The sequence below is a fragment of the Panthera leo genome, chromosome D3, assembly GCF_018350215.1.
Source record: "Panthera leo isolate Ple1 chromosome D3, P.leo_Ple1_pat1.1, whole genome shotgun sequence".
NCBI classification, from domain to species: Eukaryota; Metazoa; Chordata; class Mammalia; order Carnivora; family Felidae; genus Panthera; species Panthera leo.
The window spans coordinates 5871887-5888924 of NC_056690.1; the positions used below are offsets into that span (position 1 = coordinate 5871887).

General features: G+C 45.4%; 1 long non-coding RNA gene across 3 annotated transcripts in view; it reads right to left on the reverse strand.

Moving 5' to 3' along the window:
* The window catches only part of LOC122204206, a 44443-nt gene extending 27624 nt beyond the window's left edge, over window positions 1–16819 (reverse strand). The window contains exons 1-3 of one of the 3 annotated variants that reach the window (XR_006195555.1): window positions 16670–16819; window positions 15879–16018; window positions 15550–15807 (exon numbers count right to left, since the gene is read on the reverse strand). This is a non-coding gene — a long non-coding RNA (uncharacterized LOC122204206). The remainder of the gene's footprint in view (window positions 1–15549; window positions 15808–15878; window positions 16019–16669) is intronic. The other 2 variants (XR_006195554.1, XR_006195556.1) reach the window with 2 other exon arrangements.
* Window positions 16820–17038: the final 219 nt, after the last annotated feature.

A 17038-nucleotide genomic window follows, 5' to 3' on the forward strand; every position in this document is an offset into this window, starting at 1 on the left:
GACCCGTATCTTGGGTCTTACCACCTGTAATAAAGAAGGCTGGCCGGGGGTAGCCCAGGCAGCACAGGAACACCGAGCCAGTAAGAGCTGAGACAAAGAACATCAACCACTCTACCAGGCTTCCACACAGGGCAGTTGCCTCAAAGTCAACTGAGCACGTGGGGAAAGAGAAGAGGGAGAGGTGGGTGGGCCCTTCCAGGCAGGAGCGGCCCCAGCCTTACCACTCAGGACAAGTTAGGTCAGGAAAGAAAAATACCACCCGTTATCTATGGGCTTAACCTTCTAACTGGGCACAATAACTAGGCCCACTGGGATAGAGACCACCGAAGTGCCCTTACCTGATCAAGTCGATTCTCTTCCCGTGGTAGAGAAATAAGGCCACGGGTGGGAGAAGCCCAGAAGCTGGGAAGCCAGCCTCAAGCCGCAGCAGAAGACAAGCAACCGTACGGCCTCACCCTCGGTGTCCCGAGGCCAACAGCTATCGACAAGGGTTCTCCCTTCTCTTGCTTCCCAGCTGTGCGTGGAAGCAACGAAAAAGTTTATTACGTATGTGAACCACAGAGATCCAGACTGCACGTTCCACTGGACTATTCCGGCTTTCAGCAGTGACCAAATAAAGATGAACAAATACCTATCCTCATCTTGAGCTGAAGTGGGGGTCGGGGTCGGGGGCGGGGGAGGGGAACGATCATTAAAAAAAATTATCACAGAAGTGAAGGAAAAAAATAAAACAAAGGAAAAAATGCTTAGCTGGAAACACAATGGCTCTCAGAATCAAGTTTGCGCAGACACGGATATAAAACCATAATCCCAGGGTGAGAAGGCTTTCAGAAAATCATATTTCAGGAGAAGGGTGTTGTTGTTCAGGCTTTGGGGAAAACGCCAGAAACTCACGAAGTAACAAACTCCACTTAAAAACAGGTAGTACCTGGGGCGCCTGGGTGGCGCAGTCGGTTAAGCGTCCGACTTCAGCCAGGTCACGATCTCGCGGTCCGTGAGTTCGAGCCCCGCGTCAGGCTCTGGGCTGACGGCTCGGAGCCTGGAGCCTGTTTCCGATTCTGTGTCTCCCTCTCTCTCTGCCCCTCCCCCGTTCATGCTCTGTCTCTCTCTGTCCCAGAAATAAATAAAAAACGTTGAAAAAAAAAAATAAAAAAAAAAAAAAAAAACAGGTAGTACCTCCTCAGTGAAGGCAGGAGCAGTGGGGGAGAAAAACAAGATGGCGTCAGATTTCTGGTGCAGAGGCCTCCCAAGAGAATGGGGGAGAGTGGCACGGCAGAGTGAGATTTTACTAACCAATGGTTCACATGAAAAGACGTCACACCCCAGAGGGACAAAGAACTCGGACGGGTCAAAGGTGTTTCTACTGTCTTTAGAACTAAGGAAGGTGTTCAAGGTCTAGGGAACGCAAAGCCAGACAGAGGCAAGAGTTTAGTGAAAACCAAGGAGGCCGGCAGGTCTTCCTCCTCACTGAGCCCAAAGGGCACATGCTTCGAAAAAACTCCAGAGACAGCTTTGGTTTGGAAAAGCTTGAGGGGGATTTTCCAGCTAGGAAAAATGGTGAAACAAGGGGAAAACGTGCCACAGTGACAAGAGTAAAAACCCCAAGACACTCCAGAAGAGGAGACAGTGGAGGGCCCACAGTGGATGGCTCAACAGCCACCAAAGCCTTAGGATCCTGCTGGGTGGGAGAAAGGCAAAAGAAAAGTAGAAGGTCCGTATTATGGAAAATTTAGGATCACAAAGTTTTTTTAAGAACTGGCTCAGAGTACAGAGTTCCCATATTACGTATGGAATTTATATACATGGGATTCGAGCATATAGGATCAAAGAGAAGCTGGGAAAACCTGAGAAACCCTAGAAAGGAAAATCCAGACAGTCTGTACAAGTTCACTCCAAGATGCTATAGTTAGCCTCCTGACAGGAATTTATCCAAACTGAATTTTAGGTTCACAGAGACTGGAGACTGGATGTGAGGGACTGGAAGGGCTGGAACCTTAGTGGGTCTAAAATCGGCACTGGCTTTTCACCGTTCTGCAGACAGGGGAGCACTGAAGGGGCACAGACTGGAGCCAGGTTGAGCAGGCTGGTGCCCTGGCTTTACCACACGCTAGCTGTGGGACCTTCACCTAAGAGGTAAAGAATGCAATCAGTAGAGATAATAAAGGCAGCTGACCTTGTAAGGTAATCTTATGAGGTAGTTTAAGAACTAAATATGTTAACGCGTAAGTACGGAGAAAAGTACCTGGAAATTTTTAAGGGCCCACCGAAGATCAACTGTTACTATTGTTATTTTATTTGTCCCACCTACTGCCCACCCCCAAGACTCTGTAACTGCTGAGAGCAGTCTGGGTGTAGACTTCAGTGTGGGGAACATCACTTTCGCTTCGGAACTCTGATGACGTATTAAGGCACTTAGGTATCAAACTGCTGCCTTGTTGACATTCAGATGCAACACTCAGTTCTAAATCTCATGCATGTGGGGATGGTGCTAAATTACTGTATGTCTCCATAGCTCCCCAGATCCTTGGGGGAAAGGAAATATGTGAATGACATGAGGTTAGAATTACCAACTCTGCTAACAGCTATCTGAAGTAGCTGTATCAATTTCAGCAGAAATCACTAACAGGAGAAACAAAATCCTGCAGATGACCCTGAGTGACCCTGTAATGTCGAAGACTGAAAAAAAGAGGAAGAAAATGGGAAAGTGAAAATGCTTTCAATACATTTAGGGATTTTAGTTTTTCTATGGGAACAAAGGGTGACTTAGAACAAAGGCTGTTAACAGGGCTTTGAAGGGCAGGAATACATTCGGGAGAATTTCAAATTGTTTTGGGATTAGGCCAGGTTTTTCTTCCTTACTGAACTACACATGCCAATCATGTGGCCTACGAGCCTACAAATTCTGCTAATGGGAAGGGCCTCAGCTTTAAGGGAAGGCCCAGGCTGCCATGGACCACAGGACAACTCCTTTTCACCTCACCATGGCTTCTAAACCAAGTGCAGACACCTGACCCAAGCTTATAACAACAAAAGCAACAACAAAGTCTGATTCCAACCTCTCTCTTTCTCAGGAAGCTAACTACTGAGAATGAGGTGATTAGCCGGGAGAGATCCATGTGAAAGGTCACGATGTACAAAGGACCTAGAGAAGCTATGAGGATCACAGCAAACCAAAGTCAGGAGGAAACAGAATCTCTATAAGGCAGAGAAAAGACAGACGCGGAAAGGAAAAAGAATAAGCCAGAGGCAGCAAGAGGAAAAAGACACAAAAGCAAAGAGAGCCGCCCTGCGAGACTCTACTGTCCAGGGAAAGACTGTGGCTCATCTCCAGCTGCCTGAGCTCCTGAGGTTTCTCTGGTCCCGGTGCATCCTTGCACCACGTTTTGCAAAAGGGTCTGAGTAGCTCTCTGCTCCTTACAACAAAAAACAGCTAACTTGAAACAGTTACTTCAGCTCCCCTGAGGATGGCGTTTGCCCAGGAGGCAGTTTGGTGCCTCCAACAGATTCCTGGCGGGTCCACCCTGTCAGACGTGCCCAGACATCCCAGCAGAACAGGGGTGGCTCAGCCCTTAGGCACCCTCAGCACAGTCCCAGGGCCTATGAGCATCTCAAGGGCCTATGAAAATGCCAAGACCTGAGAAAAACATTTATTGCATGCGAAATATGAGAAAAAATCATAACATCAGAGTCAATCAATGTTTAATGTCCATCCACTACTAGTCAAACGAAGCTTAACACACAGCTTTGCCTATGCTAATTTCATGTGGGACGTGGGTACACTTTTAATGTCGGCTCCATGACATGGCAAAGGCCGCTGGAAAGAAGTGCAGGGAGGCCTTCCAAGGTCTACAAGCCAGTCCCCCAGCAGTAGACACGTCTGGGCTGAAGCTGGCACCTGCCCAACCGACCCCTTGGATACGCTGATGCGAAGTATCATGCCTTACCACTCAAAACTGAGCACTCTAAGTTAGAAATCGACCCCTACCTCCCAAATGTAAACATACTATCAGTTCAGCACTGCTGGTAGTAGGAGTCTATTAGCTTTTCTTAATGATGTATTTCACAAAACTGAAGCCAAACAACCTCCATTAGCCATCCTACTGGTTTTTCCAAAATGAAGGAAAAAATGTTATACCTGACTGCAAATGGTCCTGCACATTTAAAGGATTTAACTGTTGACACTTTTCGGAATAATACATAAAAACTTAGTCACGTTTACTCTGCTTTCCCTGTGCAAGAGCCCCCTCAAATGTCACGAATAGACCTAAACATTCTCTTCCATTTAGTCAGATTCTCAATTTGTTCTCAAATCTATTTTTCTAATAGGAGGTGGCACAGAAGTTACACAAAATTTCGATCTTATGAAAGCAAAAAAGCCAACGTGAGACTTCTCCAGGCATTGTGCCCGTGGCTGTAACCGGCCACACACAGACAAGCCCCCGTCTGCCCTCCGGAGCGCCTCCTCACTTTCGGTGCCCCACCTCCCCACACCCCCACACCTCCGTCTCTACTCCCACGCACCCTCTCCCTCTCCACCCACGCCCTCGGACTACACCACTTCCGCAAGACCGCTCTCAAAGCGGCGGTCTCCCTGTAAGGCCGCCAGGCCATTCCTCACAGTTCACGGATTCCTGGCTCCTACAAGTCTTCGTGGTCAATTCTGGCACTTGTTCACCTCCCCGCAGCCCTGCTGAGGGCACAGACCGGTTCTTTCAGTGCTGGGGCTAAACACAAGTATCCTCCAAAGGTGTGTCCGGACTATTCTTTAGCTCAACCCCTGGCCTGGCTTCAATGAGAACCATCTCTGTGACAATTCCACCTTCTCTTGTAACCAGTCTCATCTTCTTACTTTCATTTCCCACTGCCTACACGAGTATTTCCCTATCTTCCCACAACGAACTGAAAATCATTCGCCATCTCCCGAGTCCCTGTCAAAGACAACATTCTCCCTCAACAACATCCCAGACTAGTCACTCTAAAGCCAGCTCTCTTCTCCTCCTCCCAATCCCCACACGTCTTTCAACTCTGTCTTCCCTCCGCTTGTTTTTCCTTCAGCATTTAAATGCAATGCAAGTTTCTTCTATCATAAGGAAAACCAGTATTTAATCCTATCCCTTCTTTAGCTGCCATACCTTCTCTCTCTCTCCTCCATTTCCCTATAGAGGCTCTTAAAAACTTATTTTCCTGATTTCTACAGCTTTACTTCCCATTCATTCCCCAACCACCACCACACCACTCAAGTTCCTCTTGGCCAAACCCAAGGGCATCTGTAATTCTTTATCTTGCCGAACACCACCAACCACATTCTCTGTCTTCTCCTCTCGCCACATAACCCTCCTTCTCAGTCTGCCTGGAAAGCCTCTGTTCCTCCGTAAGTACTAGTATTCCCCTGTATTCCACCTCAGCTCTCCTCTGCTCCCGATTTACATCCACCCCAGTTCAACCATCTAGACCACTGGTTCTTGACTGGGGTAGTTTAAAAAACAAAAAACCTTTTTCGGAGTCTATGTTTTAACTGTCCATAATGCCTCAAGAGGGCACTCAAACACCTGCTCAGAAACCTTCATGGATACTTACACTAAGGTATTAGAACCTGAAGTGAATTTCACAGTAAATTACTACCTAACTAGATGCCAAGCATCATATAGATTTGTACAACCTGCAAGTTTCCTGATTCTAATTGTGAGTCTGGGGGCTTATCACAAGGTCCTAATCCTTTCATAACATAGCTGGTTAACAGGGAAACCTGACACATTTGCTAGCCGATGCCAAGTACTATGAATCCGTGAAATATTCTTAAATCCTATCGAGCTTAATCCCACGTGTTTGAAATGGACACCTAAAAATAATTTTGAAAGCCAGAGGGACATCAATGGAGTTTACTCACAGAAAAAAAAAAGGTTCAGATTATTTCTATGAACAGTTTTATCATTTACCTAAGAGGCAGAATTTATAATTTTTGGGAGAGAGGTTTGCTCTGCCTACAACAAGGGCCAAAAGATCTGTCACAATACCATGGAAGGCACTGCAAAATAAGATGTGGAAATAAGCTATGATTATTTTATGAACTTGTGGGATATGAAAAATAAATGAGCTCTAGAATAGCTTTACTGAATTTCTTATAACGTATCAGCTGACACAAGAGACACTGCAAAATCCAGAGTTAGAATAAAGGTATAGAAATGCTTTAGCGTTAGAAAAGCAACACAAATTAGTGCTTTTTAAAATAAGCTATCAATGCTGCTGATACAACTCCAAAGTTAAATGTCATTTTTTAAGACTCTCTCTTCCTCCAATTTCTGTACAAATGATCACGGACCACAGCCACTGGTTATCCATCTTGTAAGTGTTCTTCCAGGACTAGCTGTGGTAATTCTTTAAACCTCGGCTATAGGACTTCAATTTGCCAAACCCAGTTTCACTCCTTTCCCCTTCATAACACCTTGGAGCCACGTACGACGACCGCTCTCACACATCCCTGGAACTTCCTCCTCAGCTGCCAGGACTCTGCTCTCTCACGAGCACCCCCGCACCCGCTGCCCAACCAGCCCCCCAGGCTCAGGCACGCAGCGAGGCAGATCTCCCCTGGGCCCGCAACGGTGCAATGAAGCCCTGGAATCTCTTCCCTGAGCATTTAGAACTGGGAGGCGGAAAGGCAGGGTCTATGAAGCCAACTGGCAGGGGTTACAGACTCAGGACAAAGGCAGAGAGACAGCAGCCGCGCTGACTCCTGTCGACTTTCCAAACACTGGTGGGCCCCAGCTGAAGAAACCACCTTGGATCCCATGGAGGCCTCCTCAGAAATCCGCCGTCAATTAAGCCATTTCAATGGGTTTATTGGGTTGATTTCTTTCAACCACCAAATGGTCTCTAAGACATCCTCCTTCCTCTCCAATAAATTCTTTTGCAGGCACATTCTCCCTTACCTTTTCCTTTAATGTGCCCATGCTGCGGCTCTGCTTTGAGCTTCTTCTCATTCTGCCCCACGTGTTCTCACCCATCCAGTGGCTTCCATACCAGCCACACGGCAAGCACACCGTGAGTGATTCTCAGATCTCTTTCTACACTTCTGCTGTAGACTAAATGTTTGTGCCCCCCCCCACCCCCCCACCAAATTCGTATCTTGAAACTCAATACCCAACGTGATAGTATTAGGGGTGAGGCCTCTGGAAGGTGACTGGGTCATGAGGGTGGGGCCCTCAGGAGATTACTCCCCTTTTATAAAAGAGACCCCAGAAAGCTCCCTTACCTCCTCTGCCGTGCAAGGACACAGGGAGAAGATGACCACCTATGAATGAGGAAGCGGGCCTCAGCAGACACTGAATCTGCCAGACCTTGATCTTGGACTTCCGCTTCCAGAACTGAGAGAAATGAACGTCTACTGTTTTATCCACCCGATCTATGGTGGTTGTTATAGGAGCCCCAATGGACTGCAACAACTCCTAATGGTGAGGTGGGCACTACCCTGCCCAAGTCCCGGCCTGTCCCTATGCGGAAGGGACCAGTTTGTCAACATCGACAGAAAATCACTCCAAGTAGTCAGGAGTACCAACAGGAGCACCAACACTCTTCAGAGAAACCACCACCGGCTCAGAGAGGCAGAGTCTAGTCCAAAAGACAACTACAATATTATCCAAAGTTAGCGTCATGCAGTCTTAAATAACTCCACGTAAAAGGTATCAACCGTCCAGTCTTAAGCTAGACAGACATTCCTTAATCTTAAACAACTTATAAATGTAGAATTATACTCCAAGAAAAACCTGCCACATAAACACTGATTTTAGTAACAGACTTGTGCACGGTGCCCACTCACTCCTATAACAAAGAGTACATCTGCAGCATAAAAGCATCTTCAGAAGAACTACACGTCTGTCCTGTAAGCCTTCTACACTCAGCACGTCCAAAACTCAATCTGTCATCTCCTCACCAAAGCAACTGCATTCTCAACTACAGGAAATGGGCCCACCAGCCCCTCAGCTGCCCGAGCCAGAAACCTGGTTATCAGCCACCCTCCTTCCTCTCATGAAGTCCTGTCCACTCGATCTCCTCTCTACCTCCTGAATATATTCCCCATTCCACCTATGCCGTCTCGGCTGTATTTGTGCCACGGTCATCTTCTCCTACAAAAAGCCTCCAGTCTTGCCTCCTTCTAATCCATTGTCCATCACAAGGTAATCTTTCTAAGATGTAAAATTGGGGGTGGGGGTGCTGCCTGGTGGCTCAGTCAGTTGAGCGTCTGACTTGATTCTGGCTCGGGTCAGCATCTCCCAGTCCTAAGATCAAGCCCCACATCGGGCTCCATGCTGGACGTGAGGCCTGCTTAGGATTCCTTCTCTCTCCCTCTGCCCCTCCCCTGCTCACATGTGCGTGTACACACTGCCTCTCTCAAAAAGTAAATAAAATAAAATAAAATAAAATAAAATAAAATAAAATAAAATGTGTAAAATGGGTTGCTAGTACCCTGCTTAAAGTTCTTCAAAGGGCCCCAGTAACTTTCAGCGTAATTTCCAAATTTATTCGTAAGGTTTTTAAACTTTGAACAACGTCAGCTCCTACTTACCTCTTGGTTCGTCTCTCACCGCTGCCCACTCCAATTCTGGTTCCCCTCACACCAAGTCTCTTCAAACTCCTCAGGCCTTGTTTGCTACTATGCCTTGACTACTACCCTCTTCTCCCCACACTTTTTACCTCCAGGCCGTAACACTAGCTGTTCCCTTCATTTACCTTCGAGCTCACCTTAGACATCACTTTTCCTAGGAAGCAGTGGATTATGTGCGATGTCTTCCCATGTGCTCCCAGAGCCCTTCCACGTCCTGTAATCTATCTCCTCTTACCACACTTGAATTTGTCCACTAAAGCACATGTTACTCCACATCCACACTACCCACTGCAGGGCCACAATTACACTTGATAAGGGGATGAATCCATGTGCCTTGATGGTGACCTTTGCAGCCTCACGCATAACGCATCTCCCCCCTCCCCCGCGCCGGTACCCAGGGCTCCACTCTGCTGACCCGTTCACAGGCCCTGCACAATAGCCATGCTCTTGGTGCTTCTGCCTATGGTCCAGCTGGCTGGACCTCCTCATCCTGGAAGACTCCATTAAATGCAACTTGCTCTGTGACCGGATCCGTGTGTTTGAAACACAGCGAGTTAACATGAAAAGAAATCCCGTGGCCCATGTTTAAGTTTCTGAATTTATTCTACAGATATAAAATTAGAAATGAGATCTATTTTTATTGTGCAAATTATATTGCTAGAAGCAATTTTCCTCCAAATGCCGAAAGCAACAAAATTCATTCAAATTTATTCCAAACGCATCACTCAAAAATGTTCAGATATTAGTTTTTAGAGTACATTTTAGAGTATGCTTTAATATAGGATAGGGCTTACCTATTTCTAAAAATGCACATACCTATTAACCATACAACTAACATATGTCCCGTATATAATGTACTTTTAAAAAGTAAATATTCCATTATAAATCTAATAAATATAAACTTGGAAAATATAAGTAAAAAATTTTAAATCACCCAACATCCTACCACCTAAAGTCCATCATTTTTAAGATTTTCATCTAATTTCTTTTAGACATCTTTCTATCATAGGTTTTTGAGGAGGGTTGTTGGGATTTTTTATTAAGAGTACGAATCATGTCATGTATGCAATTTTGTATCCTGCTTTTCTCCCACTTAACACTGTCACAGGCATTTTAATACTCATACATTGTCTACTGGATGTACCACAACTTAATCATTCTGCAAATGCACCCTAAATAATAATTCTATGACACACATCTTTTGTTCTCTATCTAAAAATATGCCCTTGACAGTTCTTATATCAAGGAATATGAATACTCTGAAGGCTTTGATACATATAGCCATTGTAACATAATAGGACACTTTCACCGCATCCTAAGTACTAGGTATTGTAATTTCTTAGTCTAAATTTAGGCCTTCGTTAAATTGTAAGTGAGAAATTGTAACATCCTAATTACAAAAGTAAATACTCATTATAAAAAAAATTCAAACAATGCAAACACATGTGAAATAAAAAAGTCTCTCCTCTGCTTTTCCCTCAAAAGTAGTCACAGTTAAATATATTTTCCATGTATCCTTCTAGACCTTTTTCTGTTTTTATTTAGAACACACACACGTATGAATATATTTTGTTACCTTACCAAAAAATGGAATTAAATTTGCCTTTTTGGCTCAATAATATATCCTAGGCATCCACCCAGGCTATGTCAATGCATACAAACCTACCTCTCTTTTTAAAAGTTACAGAACGTTCCATAGTATAGAGGCACCAAAATTTCCATTTTTTATTATAAATGACGCTGCAATTGACTTCGTTCATATTAACCTGTGTTCTCTTACGAGAATATTACAGATCCCTTGAGGTGTATCTGCTAGATCAAAGCATGTTTTTTTAAAATTTTTATAGCTTCTGTCAAATTGTTTTTTTAAAAAGGTAGATCCAATTTTGCATTGCCAACAAAGTATTAGGTACCTTTTTCTCCACACCTTCAAATATCTTTTTAATTTTTGCAGATTAGCCCCCAGTGGAAACAAATTTAATTGTTTCATTTTGTTTTTTAACATTTACTTATTTTTGAGAGACACAGAGAGACAGTGTGGGAACGTGTGAGGGGCAAAGAGGGATATACAGAAAACAAGCAGGCTCCAGGCTCTGAGCTGTCAGCACAGAGCCCGACGTGGACCTTGAACTCAGGAGCAGCTGAGATCATGACCTGAGCCAAAGTCGGATGCTTAACAAAGCTACCCAGGCACCCCAATCTAGTTGTTTTAATTTTCATTTCCCTAATCACAAGTGATGCTGAAATCCTTTCTCTGAGAACTATTCTATGCTCCAATCATTTAATTGTTCATTCTGTTACTCTTTACCTCTCTGTACACATTACAAGCTTTTTTCCCAGGCTATCGCCTTGTAAATGTCTTTTGTCACACACAAATATCAACTTTGATAATGATTAAATTTATTAAAATTTTCCTTACGATTTTGGGTCTTGGTCTTGCCTAAATGTCTACAAAAAACAAATCGTATCTTCTATAATACATCCTCCAACATAATTCCATTTTCTTCTAAAAACTTTACAGTTTTTTTGTTCTCGAGAGTTTTTTTTGTTTGTTTGTTTTAGAGAGAGCGCATATATGCACATACTCAAGCAGGGGAGAGAAGCAGAGATGGGGAGAGAATCCTAAGCAGGCTCCACAGTCAGCATGGAGCCCAATGCAGGATTTGATTCCACAACCCTGGGATCACAACCTGAGCCGAAACCAAGAGTTGGGATGCTCAACTGACTGAGCCACCCAAGCTCCCCTTGAATTAGTTCTTTACATAAAATTCATTTTGAATATGGGGAAGTAAAATCTTTCTTCCCAGTCACTTATCCTTACACAATATAATGAACAATCATTTCCCAACTGTGTCAAAATACCAACTTTATTCTACTCTAAATTCCTATATAGAAATAGGTCCTATTACTGGATTCTACTTTGCTCTATGTAGCAACCTGCCTATTCCTGCACTCAGCATTTATATTACTGCAGCATTACAGCATGTTTTGATATCTGGTATGGCAAATCCTCTATCACTATTTTTCCATTTAAAACATTTCTTGGCCATTCTAGAACATTTACTCCTCCAGATGAATTTTAGAAGCAACTTATCAAGTGTCCAGAAGTAATTCTCACTGGAATTTCATGTGAAACTACATTAAAATTACAGTGTAACTCCTAGAGTATTTCAGTGTTTACAATGATGCTTTCCCCTCCAATAACATGTAATGTTTGTCCGTTTATTTAGGTTAGCTTTTCAGTTGCTTAGGTAAAGATTTTTCTTCATAAAGTTTTTGTGCATTTATTTTTAAGCATCTTCTGGTTTGGATGCTCTTGAGAATAAAATCTAACTTTTCCATATGACTAATGACAAACTATTTGATTGTTAGTGACAGTATACATCTTTCCACATCTTTAACAAATTATCCAGTGAACTGTCTGTCCACATCCTGTAACCACTTGTGTGTGGACTTATATTATTTTCCTCATTGATCCATGTGAGTTCTTTACATGCTGAAGGTATTAAGTCTTCACTTATGTTTGTCACAAATATTTTCCTACTTTGTGGTTTGGCTTCTAATCCTAGGGTTTTGTTTTCCTTCTCTTCTTATGTAAGTTTTAAATTTTTTGTAGTCTAATCCACTGATCTTTAACTACTAACAGATCTGAGTGCCCCAGAGTTACCAGGATCTAGACCTCTTTCCCTCACACCTGCACGGCAGATATTTTCTTCACTTAGAAGATTCTAGTTCAGGGGCGCCTGGGTGGCTCAGTCGGTTACGCGGTTAAGTGTTCAACTTCAGCTCAGGTCATGATCGTGAGATCTGCTGTCGGCACACAACCAGCTTCGGATCCTCTGTCCCCACCTCCTCTCTGCCCCTCCCCTGCTCGCTATCTCTCTCTCAAAAGTAAACATTAAAAAAATCCTTGAGTCTTCAAAAAAAAAAAAAAAGATTCTAGTTCAAGTCTGTTTGATTGATTACAAAGTCTTTGCCCACCTCAGCATACAGAACCCTCTTTTCCAGATGTTTAATATCTACTCTCACATTTTCTTTATGATTTAGGGGGCATTCATGATGATTTATCATTTACTATACACTCCCATGTGTATTTGGGGGGTGCTGGATAGATTCCAGTGACCTGTACAGATATTATAAAGCCAGCATGACACCGTTTAGAACGTGGCTCTATAACACATTTAATATCAGAGAGAACTTGTCCCACCTCATTACTCATAATTATTCTGTCCGGTTTATCCCAAAATGGATAGTTCTATAATGTTTAAACATCACATCCAGGAATACAGCCTATTTTTTCATTTAAGACATTCTCTCATATCTTTCAGGATATTTATGGTCTCCTCTGTGTAGACTGCACTTATCTTTATAAGGCTGTACTTACATGTTTTACGTTATATCGTTGCATTGTGATCAGAGCCTGTTTGGGGTTTTTTGTTGTTGTTTTTTGTCTTTTCCATTTTAGTTTCTGCCCGGTTATTTTTGGTATTCAGAAAACTATAAATTTTATATATGCATTGTGTACCCAGTCACTTCCTCAATTTTTGTCTGATAGTTTTTTGTCATTCTCATTTTTGCAGCTGATAGCATCTACAAATACTTCTTTTCATTTTGGATCCTTCCCTCACTCTTATTCCATGCATTACTGCTTTGATAAAACTTATAAACAGCTGTTAAATAATATCCTGATTTTTAATTTGACTCTAATACCTTTCTATTAAATACAATGTGGATAACTAGTTTCATTTCTATGTATACTTTAGCATTAAAAAGTGCCTACTTCTTGAAAATAAGAAATAAGGATTTTTTAAATCAAAGTATCTATTTGCCCATAGTTTAGTGGCCGTTTGAATTCACCGTGAACTCCAAGGGAAAGATCACCTCTCTTCCAGACAGACTTCTAAAATGGCCAGCCTCATCTCCCGGACTTCCACTCTGCCCACCACCTCCACATTCTGCATGTAGCAGCTGGAGTGGCTGTTTAAAAATGCAGATCTGATTATGTCATTCCCCTGCTTCAACCCCAACCCTTGCAACGGTTTCCCATTTCACTCAGAATCAAATAAAACATCCTTAACCTGTCCTACAAGACCCTACATGATCTGGCCCCCTGCCTAGCCACGCTTCCCCCTCACCCACCAGAATCCATCCACAAGCCATTCTTTCAGTTCCTGGAATGGGCAAAGCTCCCTCCCCCTTCAGGGCCTTCCCACATGCCATTCCCCTGCCTGGAAAATTATCCCCCACTTCACTCTACACTAACACCTACTCACCCTTCAGATCTCAGCTCAAATCTTATTTTTGCAAAGAAGTCTTTCCCGGGCCTTCTTTCCACCATCCAAAATGTGTTCCCCTTTTTATATACACTCTCTCGTAACCGGTACTACCCAACTTTCCCGACAGGTACCACCACTGGTGATTGTACGTGCAGTTGTGTGGTTGTTTACTCTCTGGTTCCCTCCACCCCCACAGATTATAACCTCCAAGAGAACAGGAACAAATTGATTTTGCTGGCCACATTGCAAGCATTCATACGTATCTGAATGAAATAAAAATACCTACAAAACCCCTCACTGTATTTCTTGCATCTTAAAATAATACCCACCACGTCACTGAATCAATATTTAAACGGTTAAAACTCTGATACTGCCTGCAAATTCAGTTAGAATACATTTTACCCCAAGGACGTAAAAGCTAACCTGAATCTGATGCCGCCACGGGAAAATACATACACAAATCTGTATCAGTAGGAAATAAGTTTTGTTTTGCGTAGTGTTGTTTGCTGATACTTTATTCACAGTCAACTAATGTATGTGTCTTATCTCTTAGAGCATGTACAACACTAGGAAAAATATGCTCTGTCAAATACTCTTCAAGCAGTCTAACAGGTTAACGGTACTTGATAAAAAAAATTACAGCAAAATCACAAAGAGCACTCAGAGCTGGTGATCTCTGGAACAGACACAGCCGGTCAAAAAAGACGTACACCGCGTTGCAAATAAAAAAATCCTTTTGGATCACAAAAGCTAATAAAATCAGCATTTACATACCAGTTTACATCCCGCAAAGGACTTTCACACGCATCATGTCACTGAACTGTGAGGAGCAGACCCAGCAGGTATTAGCATTTATAGAAAAGGAACCGGAGGCTTAGAGTGACTGTCCTCCTCAAGGTCACAAGACTTGAAAGTAGTAGAGTCATGATTATACTGGGGGAGGGGCCAAGGTCCCACATGTAAATTCCTTAACCAAAGAGAACTTCCATCCTAAAGGCCTCCTCTCTGTAATTAGTGCAGCTCTGTGCTCCCTTCGCTAAAATTTCATTGCACCAGAGAACCACCGCCAGAAGAGCTCTTTTAAATAAAGTTAAAATTGAAATGGCCATCAATCTGGGAAACGGCTAAATAAACTATGGTGTACCCAAACTACCGAACGTGATGCGGCAGCTCTTACAAACGAGTTAACACGCCCGATGCTGAAACCGGAAGATAAGAGTCCACCAGTCCTCGCTAAAACAAAGATAATACGAGTACACACGCGGAAACACATTTGAAAAGATCTAGAAGGATACACACCGAACATAAAAGAGTTATCATCTCTGGAGACAGGGACCGGTAGTGACCATGTCTGTGTTATTTCCATTTTTACAAAGAAAATGCATTGCTTTACTTATTTAAAAAAAAAAAAAAAAAAAAATTTTTTTTAAATTTAAATTAACCTGTGGGCTAAACAGAAAGGTCACTCTTCTGCTCTAAAAGCTATGCCTCCATAAAGGAAGTAGGGGCCTCTCTAAAAGAGAAGACCAAAAAATATAAACGAAAAAAACGGTCCCATCCTGTTCAAACAAGAAACTGTCTAAACGTCACAGAACGCTCGTTTAAAAAAAAAAAAAAAAAAAAAAAAAAGCAGTAACTTGAAATTATTATTATTATTATTTTTTTTTTTAGTACCTGGTCTCCTTTGTTGCAGCAAGACAACCAACAAACAAACTAGCAACGGGAAAGAGTACAGAGCGGGCTCCTCCTAGAGAGATTGGAGTCGTTAGAGTTCGGCAAGGAAGGGCTCACAAAGGAGCCGAGTTTCGAGGGAAATGAGAGGTGACTTGGCAGAGAGATGCGGGCAGATGAATCCGGATGGGAAAATGTCTGGGAGGTGGAGATACGGAGTTAATCAGGAGCAGGGGCCAGTGAGCACACGGAAGTCAAGTCCTGAAAGAGGAGAGGATTCCTTTGGAGGTGGGAGCCGAGAGGGAGCTCGGCTGCGCGGCCATCCGCTTTACCTGGGTGAGAATCCGGCCCTTGTCGTGGTCAAACAATGGAGGAGGCGTCCAGCGGCAGCGGCGATCTGCGCAGGGGGCGCGAAGGCTTCCTCATCACCTGGGCGGGGGGCTCGGCCGGCTCTGCTGGGACGCAGGGCGCTCTAAAAACACACACACGCACACACACACACACACACACACACACACACACACACACACACACACACAGCATCACACCACGCAGCCGGGCTTCTCGGCGCCGCAGCCCGGCTCCCCGAGCCCTCGGCGCGGCCATTACCGCCTCTCCGGGGACCCGCCTGGAAAGGCTCCAAGGCGCGGCTCCACGGGCTTCGTAAGCGGTCTCGCTCCCCCTTCCCTCGGCTCCGACAACAATGGAGCCCGGCTCGGGAGTCCGGCTCCCGCGGGGCCTCCGCCCGGCCTCGCCCCTGCCGCTGCCCAGCCCTCGCCGCGCACCCCGGCCGCCATCTGTGACCCCCCGCTCCCCGCTGCCGGCGCCGCGGGGCCCGCGCCGGCCCGCCGAGGCCCCGCGGCCAGGCCGCCCTCCGCGGGGCCTGCCCGGTGGCCGCCGCGCCGCCCGGTTGCGGGGGGTGGGGGGTGGGGGCGCTCTGACCTTTCCTACCGACGCCCAGGGGCCGGCCCCGGCCCGAGGCCCGTCCTAAGTGATGGGTTGTTTTTCTTTTCTTTAACCCACTCATCCTCCCTCCGAGCCGGAGCTCGCTCCCCTTCCGCCCCCCGCCCCCGCCTCGTCCCCGAAAAGAAATAGACTGCAGCCCGGCCGCCCGACAACTCACTCCAAGTGAGGGGTTGAAGCGCCCCAGGCCGCGGGCTCCGCGCACCCACCCTCCCTCTCCTCAAGGGACACCTCACAGGTGCGCCTCCGAGCCGCGCGCGCGCGCTCCGCACACCCAGACGCCTCCGGGGGACAGCGCGCGTGCGCACGCACGGGGCCGACGAGCCCCGGGGGAGCGGGGGCCGCACGCATGCGCGCCGTCCGGCCCTCGCCCCGGCAACCCCCCTCGCCTCCGCCCCCGTCGGCCGCCCGCGCGCGCGCCCTCCCCCCCCCTCCCCCCCCCATCCCAGGCTGGTCCCGGGTACCCACCCCCGCAACCCCGGCCCTGCGCGCGCGCTCCCGCTCGCCCGCTCGCTCCTCCTTCCCCGCC